The following is a 16,615-nucleotide window of genomic DNA, read 5'->3' as shown; positions in this document are numbered from 1 at the left end:
ATATAAATATAGTTAATAATAATATTTATAACATATTAAATAAGATTCCAATTATTTAAAGTATTATATGTCATATTATATAAAGTAAATAATATATGTGTATTAATTTAGTTATATTAAAATAACTAAATGTTTATTTGTAGATATTATTTATTTGGTTATATTAAAAGAACTAAATATATTATATTATATAAAGTAAATAATATATATTAATTTGGTCATATTAAAATAAATTTCTTTATCAATTGCATCACAACTGGTGGATTAGTAAATGTTAGGACTGATGTTACCATTATTTTTACAAAACCTTCACAATCGCCTTGGAATTCTATTTTTGTCATAAAAATGAAATCTAACAGATGGCGACTTCTTATTGACCTTAGGAATGTGCATAACACTATGATCCCAATGGGGACTCTGCAACCCGGGCTCCCCAGTCCTAACATGATACCTAAAGATTGGTATCTTATTATCATTGATCTAAAAGATTGCTTTTGCATTATTCCTTTGCACCCAGATGACCTACTATGCCTGCTCTCAATAACCAAGCTCCTAGAGAGCACTTTCATTGGAAAGACCTCCCACAAGGTATGATGAATTCCCCAACTATGTGTCAAATGTTTGTGCATCATGTTCTGCTTCCTGTCAGAGCTCAATCTCCTACATTGTATATTATTCATTATATGGATCTATCCTGTTTGCAGAAAGAAGCCCCTAAGTCACTCAACAAGCCTTATCTTTAGCTGAGTCACTTTTGTTACACCTGACAAGATACAACCATAGACTCCTTATGAGTATTTGCAGTATCGGGTAACCCATCAAATAGTCCGACCTCAATTGATTCAATTAAGGCAACAACATTATAAAACTCTTAATGACTTTCACAAATTGTTGGGAGATATCAATTGGCTTTGCCTCATATTGAACATTCCTAATTATCAATTAACTCATCTTTTTCAAACATTACAAGGCTCACCTAAACTTGCTAGTCCCTGAGCTTTGTCCCCTCATGCTGCTAAGAAATTACATTTGGTGTTAAAAGAATTACAGCCAGCCTTCACATTCCAAATAGATCCGTTATTGCCCCTGTCTTTCCTCATTCTTAATATCCCAACTCCTCCTATATGCTTGCTTTATTAACATCCCAATCTACTTGAATGGTTATACTTATCACATCAACCACCACTTAAAATTATCCCCTTTTATGAGCTTATCGCTCACCTTATTATGCAGGGTCCGCATCGCATTACATCTTTACTCGGACATGACCCTGACGAAATTTCTCTTCCTATGACCTCTTTTATGTTCAACTCATTTACCTGCCAAATCTCTTACTTTCGTCTTTGGTATTCAATTCAGTCACCGATTCTCAGTATGCTCTGGTGAATTGTCTATCTGCTGTATTTCAATCTTCCTCCTCCATCATTACCACTCTTCTTCAAGGTATGCAATTTCTTATCCACTGTCAAATCTCACCATTTTTCCTTACCTACATTCGATCTCATTATCAGCTTCCCAGACCACTTGTATATGACAATAATTATGCAGCTGCATTCACTAAGCATTGTAGTTTCTCAACAGCTAAATAAGAACATCATGATCTGCATACCAATGCAGGACGATTCCTCAACAATATAAGATACCATATTCTCAGGCTTGAGTCATCATTTGTTCTTGTTCTGTGTGCCGACCTCCACACATACAACATGGCCCACCTGAATTTCATCTTAGGGGGACAAGACCCAATCGGGTTTGGCAGTTGGACGTTACCCATTACCTCCCTTTTGGGCGTCTCCGGTATCTACGTGTTAATTGACACCTTTCCTGGTTTTCTTTAAGCTCACCCTTTCCCAGGTGACACGACTCGACACGTGAAAACTGTTCCTGTATTCTGCTTTTTCTGTTCTGGGGGTACCTACTGAAATAAAAACCGACAATGCACCGGCTTATACTTCCCCTAGCATGGGAGCGGAATGGTCTCTAACTCATGTCTGTGTGGCATTCCTTCCAACCCTCGGGGTCAAGCCCTCATTGAGCTTGCTCATTGAACACTTAAATTACAATTACAAAAAATAAAAGGGGGAATTATCCCTGGGGGGATAAAGGAATGCCATTGGCTACAGTCGTACATCTAGCTCTGTATGCTACTAACTTTTTGAACCTACCATCTACTACAGATCCTATTTTGTGTGCTCAGCGCCATTTCTCTGCACTACCCCCAGTCTCTCACCTCAATAGTCCTGCTTTTTCGAAATTGCACAACTAGGATGAATGGCATCTGGCTACTTTGTTGTGGGCGGGTCCTGGTTATTCCCTTCTCTCTGCAGATGGTGGACATGTCTGGGTGCCCCACCGCTGTATCTGGCCGCAGGCCCCCTCCTCGCTGGCCAGTGCCTCCATCAATATGAAGGTTCCCCGCAGGAATGCAACTGGCTGCACCTCCCCCTAAACCTCCAAATGATCCTACAGTAACAATTGCTTGCCCCAACTGTGGATGGAGCCAACCCTCTTCTGTCCCACCGATTTGGGACCAATTGAAGTGCCTTGCCCAAAAGGCGGAACAATTGATGATGACTACTGGACAATGGCTGACCCCTACAACATTGTTCCTGGCTATGATTTCTATTATCTCCTGTTCTTCCCAGGTAGTACTTGCTGAACATAATTATTGGGCCTATATTCCTCACCCTCCACTGCTACAACCTGTAGAATGGAGTAAAACTGGCCCTAATGTGGATTACAGTGATACCATATATACACCAGCTCCTTGGGGCCCTGGCTATCCAGTTTTCCTTCAGAAGAAGGAAAAGTCTTCAATTTTACTTTGGGTTATTCCATAGTAACATCCCACTTTATGTTTTGGAAATGGACCTTCGTGCCTGCCCACACAAATGCAGACATAGGCATATATTTTGCCTTCATCTCACATGGTCAGGACCCTTATGGGCCTGCTCACCGCCCTCACATTCCAGTTTACAGAAGAGAACACTACTGATTCAACATGAAGGTCCAATGAGCGTTTATGTCAGACTGTGACTTATAAACATTATGTATTTGCCCCCATCCATTGGTCCTGATGCCATGGCCCTCATGGAAAAATATTTTCTTCTAATAGCTCCCTATATACTTGGGTAGATTGGGGACCTCATGGTAAATTTTTAAACAATTGCCCAGAGGATTATAATGCCATGGTATGTGATTATATCTCTACCGTCTCTCAGCTTCAATTTAGTTTAGGTCATAATTCTACTTCCCATATTCATCATTTTGGCCTTATGGCTTGGCACGAGGGTGGTTTAGCCCCCCTTGTCCCAGGTTAATTGCTCCCATGATGGGACCTGAGCAGTGGGACCTATGGAAGTTGGCAGCTTCTACACAAGGATGGACCACCTTTTTGGGCAATTTCTCTGGCACTTCGCATCCTATGGAAGATTATTGGTTCACTAGGAATCACACGTGTTAGTCTTCCTGTTATGTTAAAATGCTGTTTGTATTGGCCATTGGCACTGTGGTTTTTAATAACACTGAAGGGCTTCTGTCCTGTGCTGATTGTAAATTGTATTATTGTCTGAACTCTACTTTGGACATAGATTTAAAGAATCAATCTCTAGTTGTTTTTTGAGCCCAGACAGGGCTCTGGTTACCAGTAAATCTTACTGAGCCCTGGCAAAAGGATCCCCTGGGTAGCCTGGCCTGCCAGGTACTATCACAGTTATATAATAGGTCCAAGCAGTTCCTTGCCGAACTCATTCGGACCATAGTCGGCCTCATCCTCATGGCCACTGCTGCCACTATTGCCAGCATAGCTTTACAAACTTCCATTCAGACCCACCAATTTTTTGAAAAATGGCAAAAAGACTCACATACTCTGTGGACTCTATAGTTCACTATTGATCAGGAACTTGAATCACAAGTAGAGGATCTGTAGCAGGCAGTACAGTGCCTGGGGGATCAGGTCCTGGCCTTGCAACACCAATCTATGTAGCAATGCGACTGGAGTATCACCCAATTTTGTATTACTCCCCATAAATATAATGATACTAAATATACCTGGGCCTCCATTCAACAATTGCAAAACTTTCATGGTAATGCTTCATTAGACATTCACTAATTATTAACTGATGTCCCTTCTACCTTTAATACACAATGATAAATTGACTTCTGAATTAGTGAAGGGCCTTCAGGGTTTGGAACCCAGAGGATGGTGGCAAAGTTTAATGCATTTCTTAGGTAGTTCAGGCACTGCCTTGCTCATAATGTTATGCTTGTTTATTATAGGATACCGCAGTGTCTGGTGCCATCTCTGGGAGCAGCCAACCCCCCAGCATTTAACCACTATGTTAGCTTTATAGCACAACAAATAACAAAGGATTTGTAAATTGAGGCATTTATCTTTTCTCTGTATCTAAACTCTCTAACATTCAAAAACTCTCAATGAGTATTCCTCCTTTCATGGCAACTATAATTATTTGCATGGGTTCAATAAAAGTCTGTTCATTTGAATTACTACTTATTTTACTAAGGCTTTGACTGGAATGTCATATTTTAGAGTTAAGAAACTAAGGCTGACCTTAGGAAACAGGAAGCCATAAAGCCCCTTGAAAGTGTTGGCCTGATACCTTGCTCACAGAGTTCCCAGCAGCCTCTCCAGGTGAGTAAAGAAGGTCACTTCCTCGCAGGTACAGGAACCTCAACATATTTTGGGGACCTCATGAAGAGGATTTGCTCAATTCATCAGGTATCGGAGGCCTGTCTGAAAAGTGCTTGGCTTGGCTTCTGGCCCGGAGAGGCTACTGTTAAGATTTCAACCTGGAGTTTCCTTGAGAAGGATCCCAGCAAAGCCGATTTTAACCAATCCTCATAAGTGCTCGCTGTTCTTGTTGAGCTTATGAAAATAATTTGGCCAAGGTTAGTACAAATGAACGTATTCCACAGATATGTTAGTCTTGATTCAGCCATGGGCTTTTTGGAGAGAAAAGAACTTCTTATAATATAATGCTGTTATTCCTACTCAACCTCTATAAATAATTGGGCCATGGTAAATGATTGTACTATTCTGCCTTCCTTTTATTTTATAAAATAAAAAAGGAGGAATTGTTGGGACCTTGTGCATGAACTGCCCTTATCAGACTTCTGTTCTCAGTATGCTGGGAACAAGGGACTTGGTGAGGTCCCACAAAGATGGGCAGGACAGAGCCTTCCTGGTCATCAGCCAAGTGCGTCAGGAGACCACGGCACCAGAGATATACCCACACACAGGTGCAAGCTGTCCTTGCTCTGTCCTGCTATATCTGTATCTATTATTCTGATAAGACATTTACTGCTGACTAAACATTTACTGAGAGAATAAAAGAGGAGCCCAGTTTGGGTAGCAGATTCTGCTCAAGCGTCTTGTGTGTCTGTATCTTTATTGTGTCTTTCTTATTTGTCATTCCTTGGCTGTCTTAAGTGTCATTTCTTGGCCTGAAGGAGTTGCAGGAAGCAACAACAGGAAGTACGGGAAAGGGGGCAAAAGAAGTCCTAATGTAACCACAGAGAAACTGAATTTTCACATGGTCAATTAATGGATCTGACAAAAAAAATCAATCAATAGATACACTATATGCTGAGAAAATCAATACATCAATGATCTGGTTTTAGCTGCCCGGTTTTCTAGAAAAGCAGTGTTTTTAAGGAACCCTTAACTCTTCTTACTAGGGCTTGTAAATGGTTCTCACCTGCTGTACCCTCTTATCCTTCTGACTTCAAAAAATAGCCTGAATAAAATGTTCTCAATGGGTGACAACTGAATTAGATTAAAAATGGTGGAAAAGAAAAGGGATCAGATAAAAAGTTTGCTTTGCTAAGCAGAAAGAACATGGACAATGAGAATGAAGTTAAATAAAAATCAGAAGAGTAAGTATGAGTATCACCGTAGGTCAGAGATATGGAACACATTTCAGGGGAAAGGAACAAAACAGAGAAGTATTATGGCAACAAACCCAATATCCTATCTTTATTATTGCTAATGTACTATAATAAGGGAATGGTGTGGGAGAGGTTCTGGCAGTGTCAGGAACATTATTTGTGTTCCTGGATAATCTGGGCTTCTTGGGCCTCACTGGGTTATCATGAAAGAATGCTTGGCTTTATATTTCTTAAGCTATGATTGCTTCCCTGTCTGTCCAAAGCAACCAAAAACCTCACGGACACAGGAGGTTTCAGCACCAACCTCATTACGAGCATGACTTTAGGAGTCAGAGATTCGTGATCTGCTGCTGAGAAAGAATGAAACATGTTAAACCACTATAACATACTATTCAGATGTGTATTTACGGAAGGTCATAAGACCTTAAGCAGGTTTTAAGAAATCTTTGTGGCTATGTTATCGAGTATGTGGTGATGACAACCTAAAATAGCGGTGAACAAATGGCGAGTCAGGCCATGGGCTGAAACCTCAGGTAGATACCTAAACAGACTCTTGCACAATTTTCTTCATAGTGGTTTGGCACAGGAGATTTTCTCCCCCAAAATGAGAAACTTTGACTGTTAATTACAGGATAGGGAAGAGTATTCATTGTACCTCTAATTCTCAACCTAATATAATTTTAATATTAAATGTGGCTTTTAATTTAAAATGCTATGGCTACAAAGCAGGAAGCAAATTGAATTACACCCCAAGTTCTCAACATGTTTTTAACATGAAATATTTCATGAAATGGGAAGAGCTTTACCCAGTATCACATAGATTATGGAAGGGCTGGTCCTATGATCTTGTCTTGATAATCACTCCAGCTGCTTGTCCAGCAGAGCCTTCTCCCTGCTCAGCACTTCTGAGGTCACACTGCCTTTCTAGGGCTCAACTGCAATACATGCAGATTCCCCAAGTCATGTGCATCTTGATATTAACCTACATTGTCCAAAAGGAGAGAGGGAATAAAACCAATTAAATGGAAAAGGCATAAGGAAATTTCGCTACCAGAACATTAGCAGATGTGTCATTCTGAAGTACAGAAATGAAGTGAAATTTCATCTGTGATTAAGATGCTATGTTTAATCCCCTTTATGTTATTATTTGAAATGCTGCCTGTGATACAGTTGCTATGGTTCATGCTAAAATAAGCCCTCTCATGAAAAATATGATTGGTGGACAGGAAAGAAGGGATGTAACAATTGTCTGTGCCTTCCGCATCCAAACCTGTATAGCTACTTGTTTTTAATGCTGTTTGAATTCTCACATCAGTCCTAGTGTGGGTGCTTTTTCTGTTATACATGTGAAAATTTTCAACGAAACTACAATCAAATTTTATGTACTGTCTCATAATCTGCTGATGAAAAATGTTTCATTGCTTTGTTCTTCCACTTAATAAAAATGGTTGCCTAGAGAAAATTTAGGACACCTAGCAAGTGCCATCTTGTGACTGGAAACAGAACTGCAGATACTCTGGTCCTTCGTGGGGAAAAGTGGGAATTACAGTTAGGCAGACAGTAGCCTTCAGCTTCTATGTGTTTTCATCCCTCCCCCCCCCTCTATATATACTCACACTCAATTTAAGAATTGTGTTAGAGAAAAATGAAATCATAATTCCTCATTTTAATGTTTTTATTATAATATCTCTCATGCTTTATCGTAGTTCTTACTTCATCTTTTAATTTTTCAAAGAAAGCAAATCCCCACAATAATGGTCAAAATATAATGGTTTGCTCTATGTTTCTAGATTTTTTCTTCATATAGTTATAAATGTGTATGTTTCTTAAACAAGAATATATTTTATCATCTCTTCACACCAATAAATATTTTCTATATCATCCTGTTATTCCATTTTTCCTTGGGATGAGTAGGAATTACTTTTTAACAAGTTGTTTATATTTCTAAAATTTTATCTCATTTTCTCATAATGAAAATTATTACAAGTTACTATTTTCAAATTAAGATTTTTTTAATGGAAAAATACTATATATAAGATTGAAGTGTGCTGCATGGCCAAAAACACCTATATCCTCAATTAATAAAGTAATATACATATTTCCAGATTTTTTGGCATATATTTTATTAATATAGTATAGGTCATTCTGCAATTTGATTATTTTTGAAATATATCACACTTTTTCTTATTATTGCATTTAGCTCCCTGCATTAGATTCTTCTTTTTACAGCTGCATAGTACTCAACATTATGGATGCACTATCTCATTTAACAATTCAATAATATGGTTTTAAACATTTTTTGAATTATTTCTCCAGAGTACATAAAAATACAAATAAATGCCTTCTGCTTGAACCCAAGCCTGGATAGTAGTCTAAATATCTGAATTGCAAGAAAAGTCCAAGCAAACAGATAATCAGCCTTCTCAGATACACCTCCAGACAAACAAAATGGAGTATGTGTGCTAGCTATTTAAATGTCTATAACAAAGTAAACTTTTCCCTTTCAGCTCCATTCTGTGCTTCCAAAAAAATCTATAGGTACATAATATCTAAAGAAGAAAATACACACCATCATTACTTCAACCACTGAGTCATTTACTGCTTACATTTGGGTCTAATCTCTTTGATTATTTCCCTCATCATACATATACTAGAATGTACTACCTGAGATTACATTTATTCATCCATATATTTGAATATTTTTCCATGATTATATATATTTACTCACTTTGGGAGAGAGAGTTTTCTTCCCCATGTTTTAAAATTTCCTTCTTTATGCTGACATAGGTATTACATGCTAAGTGAACTGTGGAAGGCAGAAGTGGAAAATTTCCTTTCTTTTTTTCTCTAGACATCCTTTATTACTAGACATAGTGTTTGTTGTGTCTTATTATATTGATATATGTCCATTATTCCTTAGCTTGTGATTTTCAGGTATTTTTCATATTATAGCAAATATAGGAATATGTCATTCTTTTGATAGGGAGATATGTGGACAAAGATGGTCCTCCAACATCCATATGAAAACAATATTTTTAAGGCATTGAGTATCCCTTGACAAATAACCAAACTCCTAATTTTCAGAAGTATTTAAATCTCCACAGTTATACATTGCTTCAGATTACTACTATACAAACTCCACCCCAACAGTAAGATTTGTGAGAAACACAATACAACCAAAGTAATATAAAAAGCTAACACCCTAACTAACTTCATTTTTCATTTGAAATTATCACAATCTTCTTTCACAAGAAGAAAGATTAACTTCTCAACTTTTGGTTCATTATTTATCTCTTATTACCACTGCTTTTTGTTTGAAAACCTAAAATGCCATATTCATAAGTTAGCTTTGCAACCTCATGAAGTATTTTTTCCGCAGGTGTAATCTGATCACCACCTCCCCCATTTTCAAAATGTGGACTTCTAAAATATCTGGAGGAATACAAAATCCAGATATTAATTCCCTCACAGAAACAACGACCCTCACGAAACGACATTCTTTTCCCTTTACTCCAAACCAGTAGTCCCTTCTTTCCTCACCTTTACTCGAAAGTTTCCAGAAATCTCCGAAAACAACTAGCTTTCACGACAGCCATTACCTCCAAGCTTCTCTTCCCTGGCGGAAGCCTCCAAGTCTGTGTGTTTTGCGGCTCCTCCCCTAAGACTGGCCAGGCACAGCTCACATCCAAGCTTCTAGAGAATGCTCCGCCCTCTCCCTGTGATGGAGAAAGCCGGAGGTCCTTCCTTCATTTAGAGGGAGGAGAATCACAAGTTAAACAGAAATACAGTTTAAAGGAAGAATTCATCCTTTTAAAGAATTTTAAAATGTAATTGCAACATGTCTGTTCAATTTCCATTCAAACCCCTGGGTGGGTGATTTCCTGAAAACAAAACAAAACAAAAGAAGAAGAAGAAAAGAAGTAGAGGTAGCAAATTTCTTTTTCCTATAGTAAAGATACAGTTAAAAATTTCCTCACATGTTTTTTTCCACGGCTTCTCTTATACTTTATCTCTCATAAATTTGAAGCCTCCTAGTCAAGGTCCACTATAAAAGCATGTTAAGTGTCTTGATTGGAATTTTAATGAATGAATACTTTATTTTAGGTAGGATTAATTATTTACAATTTTAAATCTGAACTTGGAACATAATAGGTATATTCTTTCACTTAGGTCTAGTACTTCCTTCCATAAGTCACTTCTAAACAAAAATCCTGAAGCAAAATCTACCTATACTAAAATTGAAAAATATAATCATAAGTGTAAATAGTAAAATCACAATAAGCCAAAGTAAAAAAATCAACCACAAACTTAAAATGCTTTTCAATACATAAATTGTATAAACAAAAATATTCCTAAACTAGTTCTTATACTTCAGTGAGAAAGAAATGAATAGTGGATTAGAGAAACTGGCAAAGGATACAGACAATTCACAAGGTTTTTTCCGAGTCCTGATACTTCTTTCTCTGTGAAGAAAGCACAAATAGTGCAATTAGAAGGTTTTGCTTCTCGACTAGACAGGGCTCTAGGCTGATGGTAGTATGCTTAAACAATGGGGTCTGTTAGTACCATTTCACTCTCATAATGAGCAATATCCTGCAATTTGCTTTCTTCTTTTTAATAAAGCTGACATTTTTGTTTCATCTGCTATTTCTTTTATTTTGTTGCTGTTATTGCTATTTGTTTACTACTTCCAGGATGTGTAAACTTTTATGTATCTACAATTAACCTCAACATGTATAATAATGCAAAAACATTGCTGGGCAAGTAAGAAACTTTTGTTTAGCTCTATCAGAAGTGGGAGAAAAATGCTGGTCAGCTCTTCCTGAGGCGTTTTTTTTTTTTTTTAACATACAAAGCATTCTGATCTCTCCCAGATTAAAGTATATTTATTTTAGTCTTGTAATATCTGATATGATTCCTAACAGCACATTCTCTCAAGGACTCTAATATAATTTTGAAAACAAAAGTTTCTCAATATTGCAATTCTATAAAAACAGTTTCTGTTCATGGGAATCTTTACAAATTGTGGAGTTGGCTCTGCTGTTTATCAAGGACAAAATACTAAGAAACATTGCTTGTTGGAACATAGCAACACTGCCAACAGAGAACTGGTCAACATTGTTCTTCAAAATGGAAAGATCATGAGAAACTTTGCTATTCAGAACAAAAAAGGTTCTACTCTGAGCGTTGCTCTTTGTTTTTGATACTTTTGTAATTTTCTTTGGTATTGAAAAATGCTCTTAAAAGAAACCAGTGGAGGGGCTACTGGGTGGCTGTCGGTTAAGCGTCTGACTTCAGCTCAGGTCATGATCTTATAGTTCATGGGTTCGAGCCCTGCCATCAGGCTCTGTGCTGACAGCATGGAGCCTGGAGTCTGTTTTGGATTCTGTGTCTCCTTCTCTCTCTGTCCCTCCCCCGCGCACTCTCTCTCTCTCTCTCTCTCTCTCACACACAAATAATGTTTATTTATTTAATGTTTTAAATAAACTTTAAAAAAAGAAACCAGTGGAATATAGACATAAATATAGCAAGTGTTGGTGAAAATAAGGGAAAACTAAAGATTCATACACTGCTGGAGTGTAAATTGGAATTAGTAATTCGTAAAATGTTTGATGTGATTCCCTAAAGTTTAACATTATAGAGATTAACAGAGAACATCTAGGGCTTTTGGTAGCAGAGTGGCATGACTAAATAGGTGGCAGAGAAATGATCTCTACAAAGAGAGAGACATATACTCCAGAGCACATATGATACTATCTAGTCTGGCCTAGGAAGTTGATATTCAAAAGTTTTCATTTTTTCATTTAATTTATAGGCTTTGATTTATAAACACTTTTAAATGCTCATAATAAATAATGTGTACTGTAATATAAACTTTATAAAAATATGAACTCAGGGGTGTCAACAAGTTTTTTTCAATAGTGGGAATAAAAAATATGTGGAAATTCTGCTTTATGGGACTCATATAGTCCACCTAGTCCTCCCACTTGTCTTCTCCTTGATTTGAATTGTTTGGGAATATTATATTATAAAAAGGCTAATTATAGGTCTCGGAGGCTGCTGAGATACCACCTCAGAGTGGCTAAAATGAACAAATCAAGAGACTATAGATGCTGGCGAGGGGAGACGGGCACCCTCTTACAGTGCTGGTGGGAATGGAAACTGATACAGCCACTCTGGAAAACAGTGTGAAGGCTCCTCAAAAAAACTATCCATAGAACTCCTTTATGACCCACCAATAGCGCTGCTAGGGATTTACCCAAGGGATACAGAAGTGCTGATGCATAGGGGCACATGTACCCCAATGTTCATAGCAGCACTGTCAACAATAGCCAAAACATGGAAGGAGCCTAAATGTCCATCACCTGACGAATGGATCAAGAAGATGTGGTATATATTCACGATGGAGTACTACATGGCAATAAGAGGGAATGCCATATGGCCCTTTGTAGGAAAGTGGATGGACCTTGAGGGTGTCATGCTGAGCGAAGTAAGCCAGGCAGAGAAGGACAGAAACCATATGTTTGCACTCATGGGTCTAGCAGGAAAACAAGAGAGACCTAATGGAGAACCAGGGGGAGCGGAGGAGGGAGAGAGAGTTGGGGAGAGAGAGGGATGCAAAACTTGAGAGACGACTGAATGCTGAGAATGAACTGAGGGTTGAGGGGGAAGGGGGCAGGGGGAAAAGAGGTGGTGGTGATGGTGGAGGGCACTTGTGGAGAAGAGCACTGGGTGTTGTATGGAAACCAATTTGACAATAAACTACTTTTAAAAAAAGAAGAGGCACTCAATAACTTTTGCTGAATGAATTATTTTACATCATTATGAGTGAGGCTCAATATTGCATCATATATTTATTGCACACTTGTAACTGTTTTTCTGTACACTGCTGGCGTGTAGCTTGATTCTTCTTCAAGATTGTATATGTACATTTTGATAATTTGAAAGATTTACTCTGTGTCTGCTACATGTGTTAAAAAATTGTTTTCCAGTTTGCTGTTGGCCTTTTGACTTCATTTATAGTAATTTTTAAAACATATGTTTTATTGTGGGGAAGAGCATTGGGTGTTGTATGGAAACTAATTTGACAATAAACTACTTAAAAAATAAAAAAATAAAACAATGTTTTATTTTTATGAAAAAAAGGCGAATTAACCTGAACTTCCCCTATTGCTGAAATTACTGATTTTGCTGCTCATAGAAGTTGCCATTACTCATGAAAAGTTTAAGATAATAGTGAGAAACTGAATTGTAGTAAGCCAAGTTTTTACAAAAGGATAAGTTCTTGTCAAACTCAGGCAATGCTACAAAATATGTGGTCCTATAATTATTCCCTTTGGAATATATTATAGTATAGGTTTTCACTAAAATATTACACAGCCAAATTTTTAATGTTAAAAATTATTATGATTTTTAAAATTTTTGAAAAATGTTTATTTACTTTTGAAAGAGATATAGAGAACACAAGCAGGAGAGGGGTAGAGAGAGAGGGAGACAGATAATCCCAAGCAGGTTCCATGCTGTCAGCACAGAGCCTGATGTGGGGATTGAACCCAAAAACCATGAGATCATGACCTGAGCCAATATCAGGAACCAACTGAGCCACTCAGGTGCTCCATGACTGTGTGTTTTGTTTAAATGTCTACTTAATTTCTAAGTTCTCTAGTTGATTTTAAGACCTCAAGAATAATGAGAGAATATTTTTTGGCAACCTGGGAAATTCCTCAGAAAATTAGAATCCATAAACATAGAGTATCAAACATACCAAGTTGCAATGCAATAATTTTTAATTAGAGTTTTACATATAAAAGTATTTACTTTTTATAAAGTTCAAATTAAAATGGCAATATTTTGAGAAGTTAATTATATTTTAATTAAGTTTTAAATTTACATTTTAATTAAATTTTAAAGTTTAAGGTTAAATCTTATCATGTATCTGGGTCAGTATGTTTAAATATAACATATAATGATACATTAATGTAAATAAGAGCAACCTAAATAATAGAAAAGAGAGGAATAAATAGTTAAAATGAAAAATATATTAGGATTTACAATTTCCCTTCCCAATGAGATTATATACACTTATTTATTTTTAATATATTTTTAAAAAATAGTTTACTACCAAGTTGATTTCCATATGACACCCAGTGCTCTTCCCCACAAGTGCCCCACTCCATGACCATCACCCCCTTTCCCCTTCCTCCTTCCCTCTTCAGTTTTCAGTTTCTTCTCAGCATTCAAAAGTCTCTCATGATTTGCCTCACTCCCTCTCCCCAACTCTTTTACCCTCCTTTATCCTTCCCATGGTCTCCTGTTAGGTTTCTTCTGTTAGACCTATGAGTGCAAACATATGGTATCTGTCCTTCTCTGCCTGACTTACTTCGCTTAGCATGACACCCTCGAGGTCCATCCCCTTTCCTACAAATGGCCATATTTCATTCTTTCTCATTGCCATGCAGTACTCCATTGTGTATATATACCACATCTTCTTGATCCATTCATCAGGTGATGGACATTTAGGCTCTTTCCATGTTTTGGCTATTGTTGACAGTGCTGCTATGAACATTGGGGTACATGTGCTCCTATGCATCAGCACTTCTGTATCCCTTGGGTAAATCCCTAGCAGTGCTATTGCTGGGTCATAAGGGAGTTCTATGGATAGTTTTTTGAGGAACCTCCACACTGTTTTCAAGAGCGACTGCACCAGTTTACATTCCTACCAACAGTGTAAGAGGGTGCCTGTCTCTCCTCATCTTCGCCTTTCCCCAGTGGACATTGCTCTTCTCTGATTTTGTAATCTCCCTTTCTCTACTGCACTATATTACTCTGTAACCATCTTCTAATATTTCTACATTCTACTTTACAACCTTGGACCCAGAATTATCTTCCTTGAGCTCCTTTTGGCTACTCTCCAAGCACACAGTGAACTAATGTCATCAAATGGTCTGTTTCTTTTTCTACCTTCTCTGCTGTGTGTTTAATGCCAGTTGGTTTGTATCATTTATTTTGTACTTAAATCCCTTTTTCATTGAATTTATATCCTCTGTTCCTCTTTGAGCAGCACATTCTTTCTGAGCCTTTATTTACTTTTTTATATTCAAATATTTTTATATAGTTTATTACCAAGTTGGTTTCCATATAACACCCAGTGCTCTTCCCCACAAGTGCCCCTCTCCATGACCATCAACCCCGTCCCCTTCCCCCTTCCCTATTTAGCCCTCAGCTTGTGCTCAGCATTCAAAAGTCTCTCATGATTTGCCTCACTCCCTCTCCCCAACTCTTCCCCCCGCCTGTCCCATTCCCATGGTCTCCCATTAGGTTTCTCCAGTTAGATCTATGAGTGAAAATATATGTTATCTGTCCTTCTCTGCCTGGCTTATTTCTCTTAGCATGACTCTCTGTAGGTCCATCTATTTTGCTACAAATGGCCAGACTTCATTCCTTCTCATTGCCATGTAGTATTCCATTGTGTCTATATATATATATACATATATGTATATATATATATATACACACACACACACCACATATATATATACACAACATATATATATACACCACATATAAATACACTATATATGCATATATATACACATATACACACACACACACACACACACACACACATATATATATATACCACATCTTCTTGATCTATTCAACAGTTCATGGACATTTAGGCTCTTTCCATGATTTGGCTATTGTTGAAAGTGCTGCTAGGAACATTGGGGTACATGTGCCCCTATGCATCAGCACGTCTGTATCCTTTGGGTAGATTCCTAGCAGTGCTATTGCTGGGTCATATGGGAGTTCTATTGATAGTTTATCATATTCATAGATTTTGCATTTAAGGAAAAGCTAAAGTTTTAATTGTTGCTTTTCTTCTTTCTGTGATGTTTATTTTATTATATTTTGTAGTTCTTTTTTTTTTTTTTTACTGAAGTGTAGTTGACATACACTATCCTATTAACTTCAGGTGCTATGTTTATTTTAAATCATGCTTTGTCACTCTGTTTAACAAGGTAGCCAATGATAAAACTGCTCCTTATTCTCATATACCTATGATCTAATTTGAATTGAGCAGCCATTTCCTACTAAAAGACCCTTTCATTATTTTCTTCTCTAAAATCTAACCTTAAATGTAGAGTAATAAAATTGTCAACATGTCTTTTATACCCAAATCAACTTTGGCAGTTTCTAGATGGCTAGAAAATAATGCAAAAAGCTATTCCCTCATCTTGTGAAAGAAAGAATGAGGGGTTCCTGGGTGGCTCAGTCAGTTGAGCATCTGACTTCAGACTCAGTTCATGATCTCACAGTCTGTGAGTTCAGGCTTTGTGTCGGGCTCTGTGCCGACATCTCAGAGCCTGAAGTCTGCTTCAGATTCTGTGTCTCCCTCTCTCTGCTCCTCCCTGGCTCGCACTCTGTCTCTCTCTCAAAAATAAAAAATAAACATATCAAACTTTTTAAAAAAGAAGAAATGAAAAACAGACAAGTATATTTGGTATACTCTTTATTTTGTAATTGGATCCACAGTGTTAGAAGAACCGCCATTTTTTTTTTCAGATACACATTATGGAAAAACTGTCAAATCAAAGAGAGAAAATCAACTCCTAGGTTAATTTTGTAGAGCTGAAGTACTATCAATGTAAATATGTTTCAGTAACTGTCTCTTCAGGATATATGGAAGCATGCTTTCATGTGCATG

Source organism: Suricata suricatta, chromosome X (genome assembly GCF_006229205.1).
Source record: "Suricata suricatta isolate VVHF042 chromosome X, meerkat_22Aug2017_6uvM2_HiC, whole genome shotgun sequence".
In the NCBI taxonomy this organism is placed as follows: domain Eukaryota; kingdom Metazoa; phylum Chordata; class Mammalia; order Carnivora; family Herpestidae; genus Suricata; species Suricata suricatta.
Note: the sequence above shows the minus strand (reverse complement) of the source record.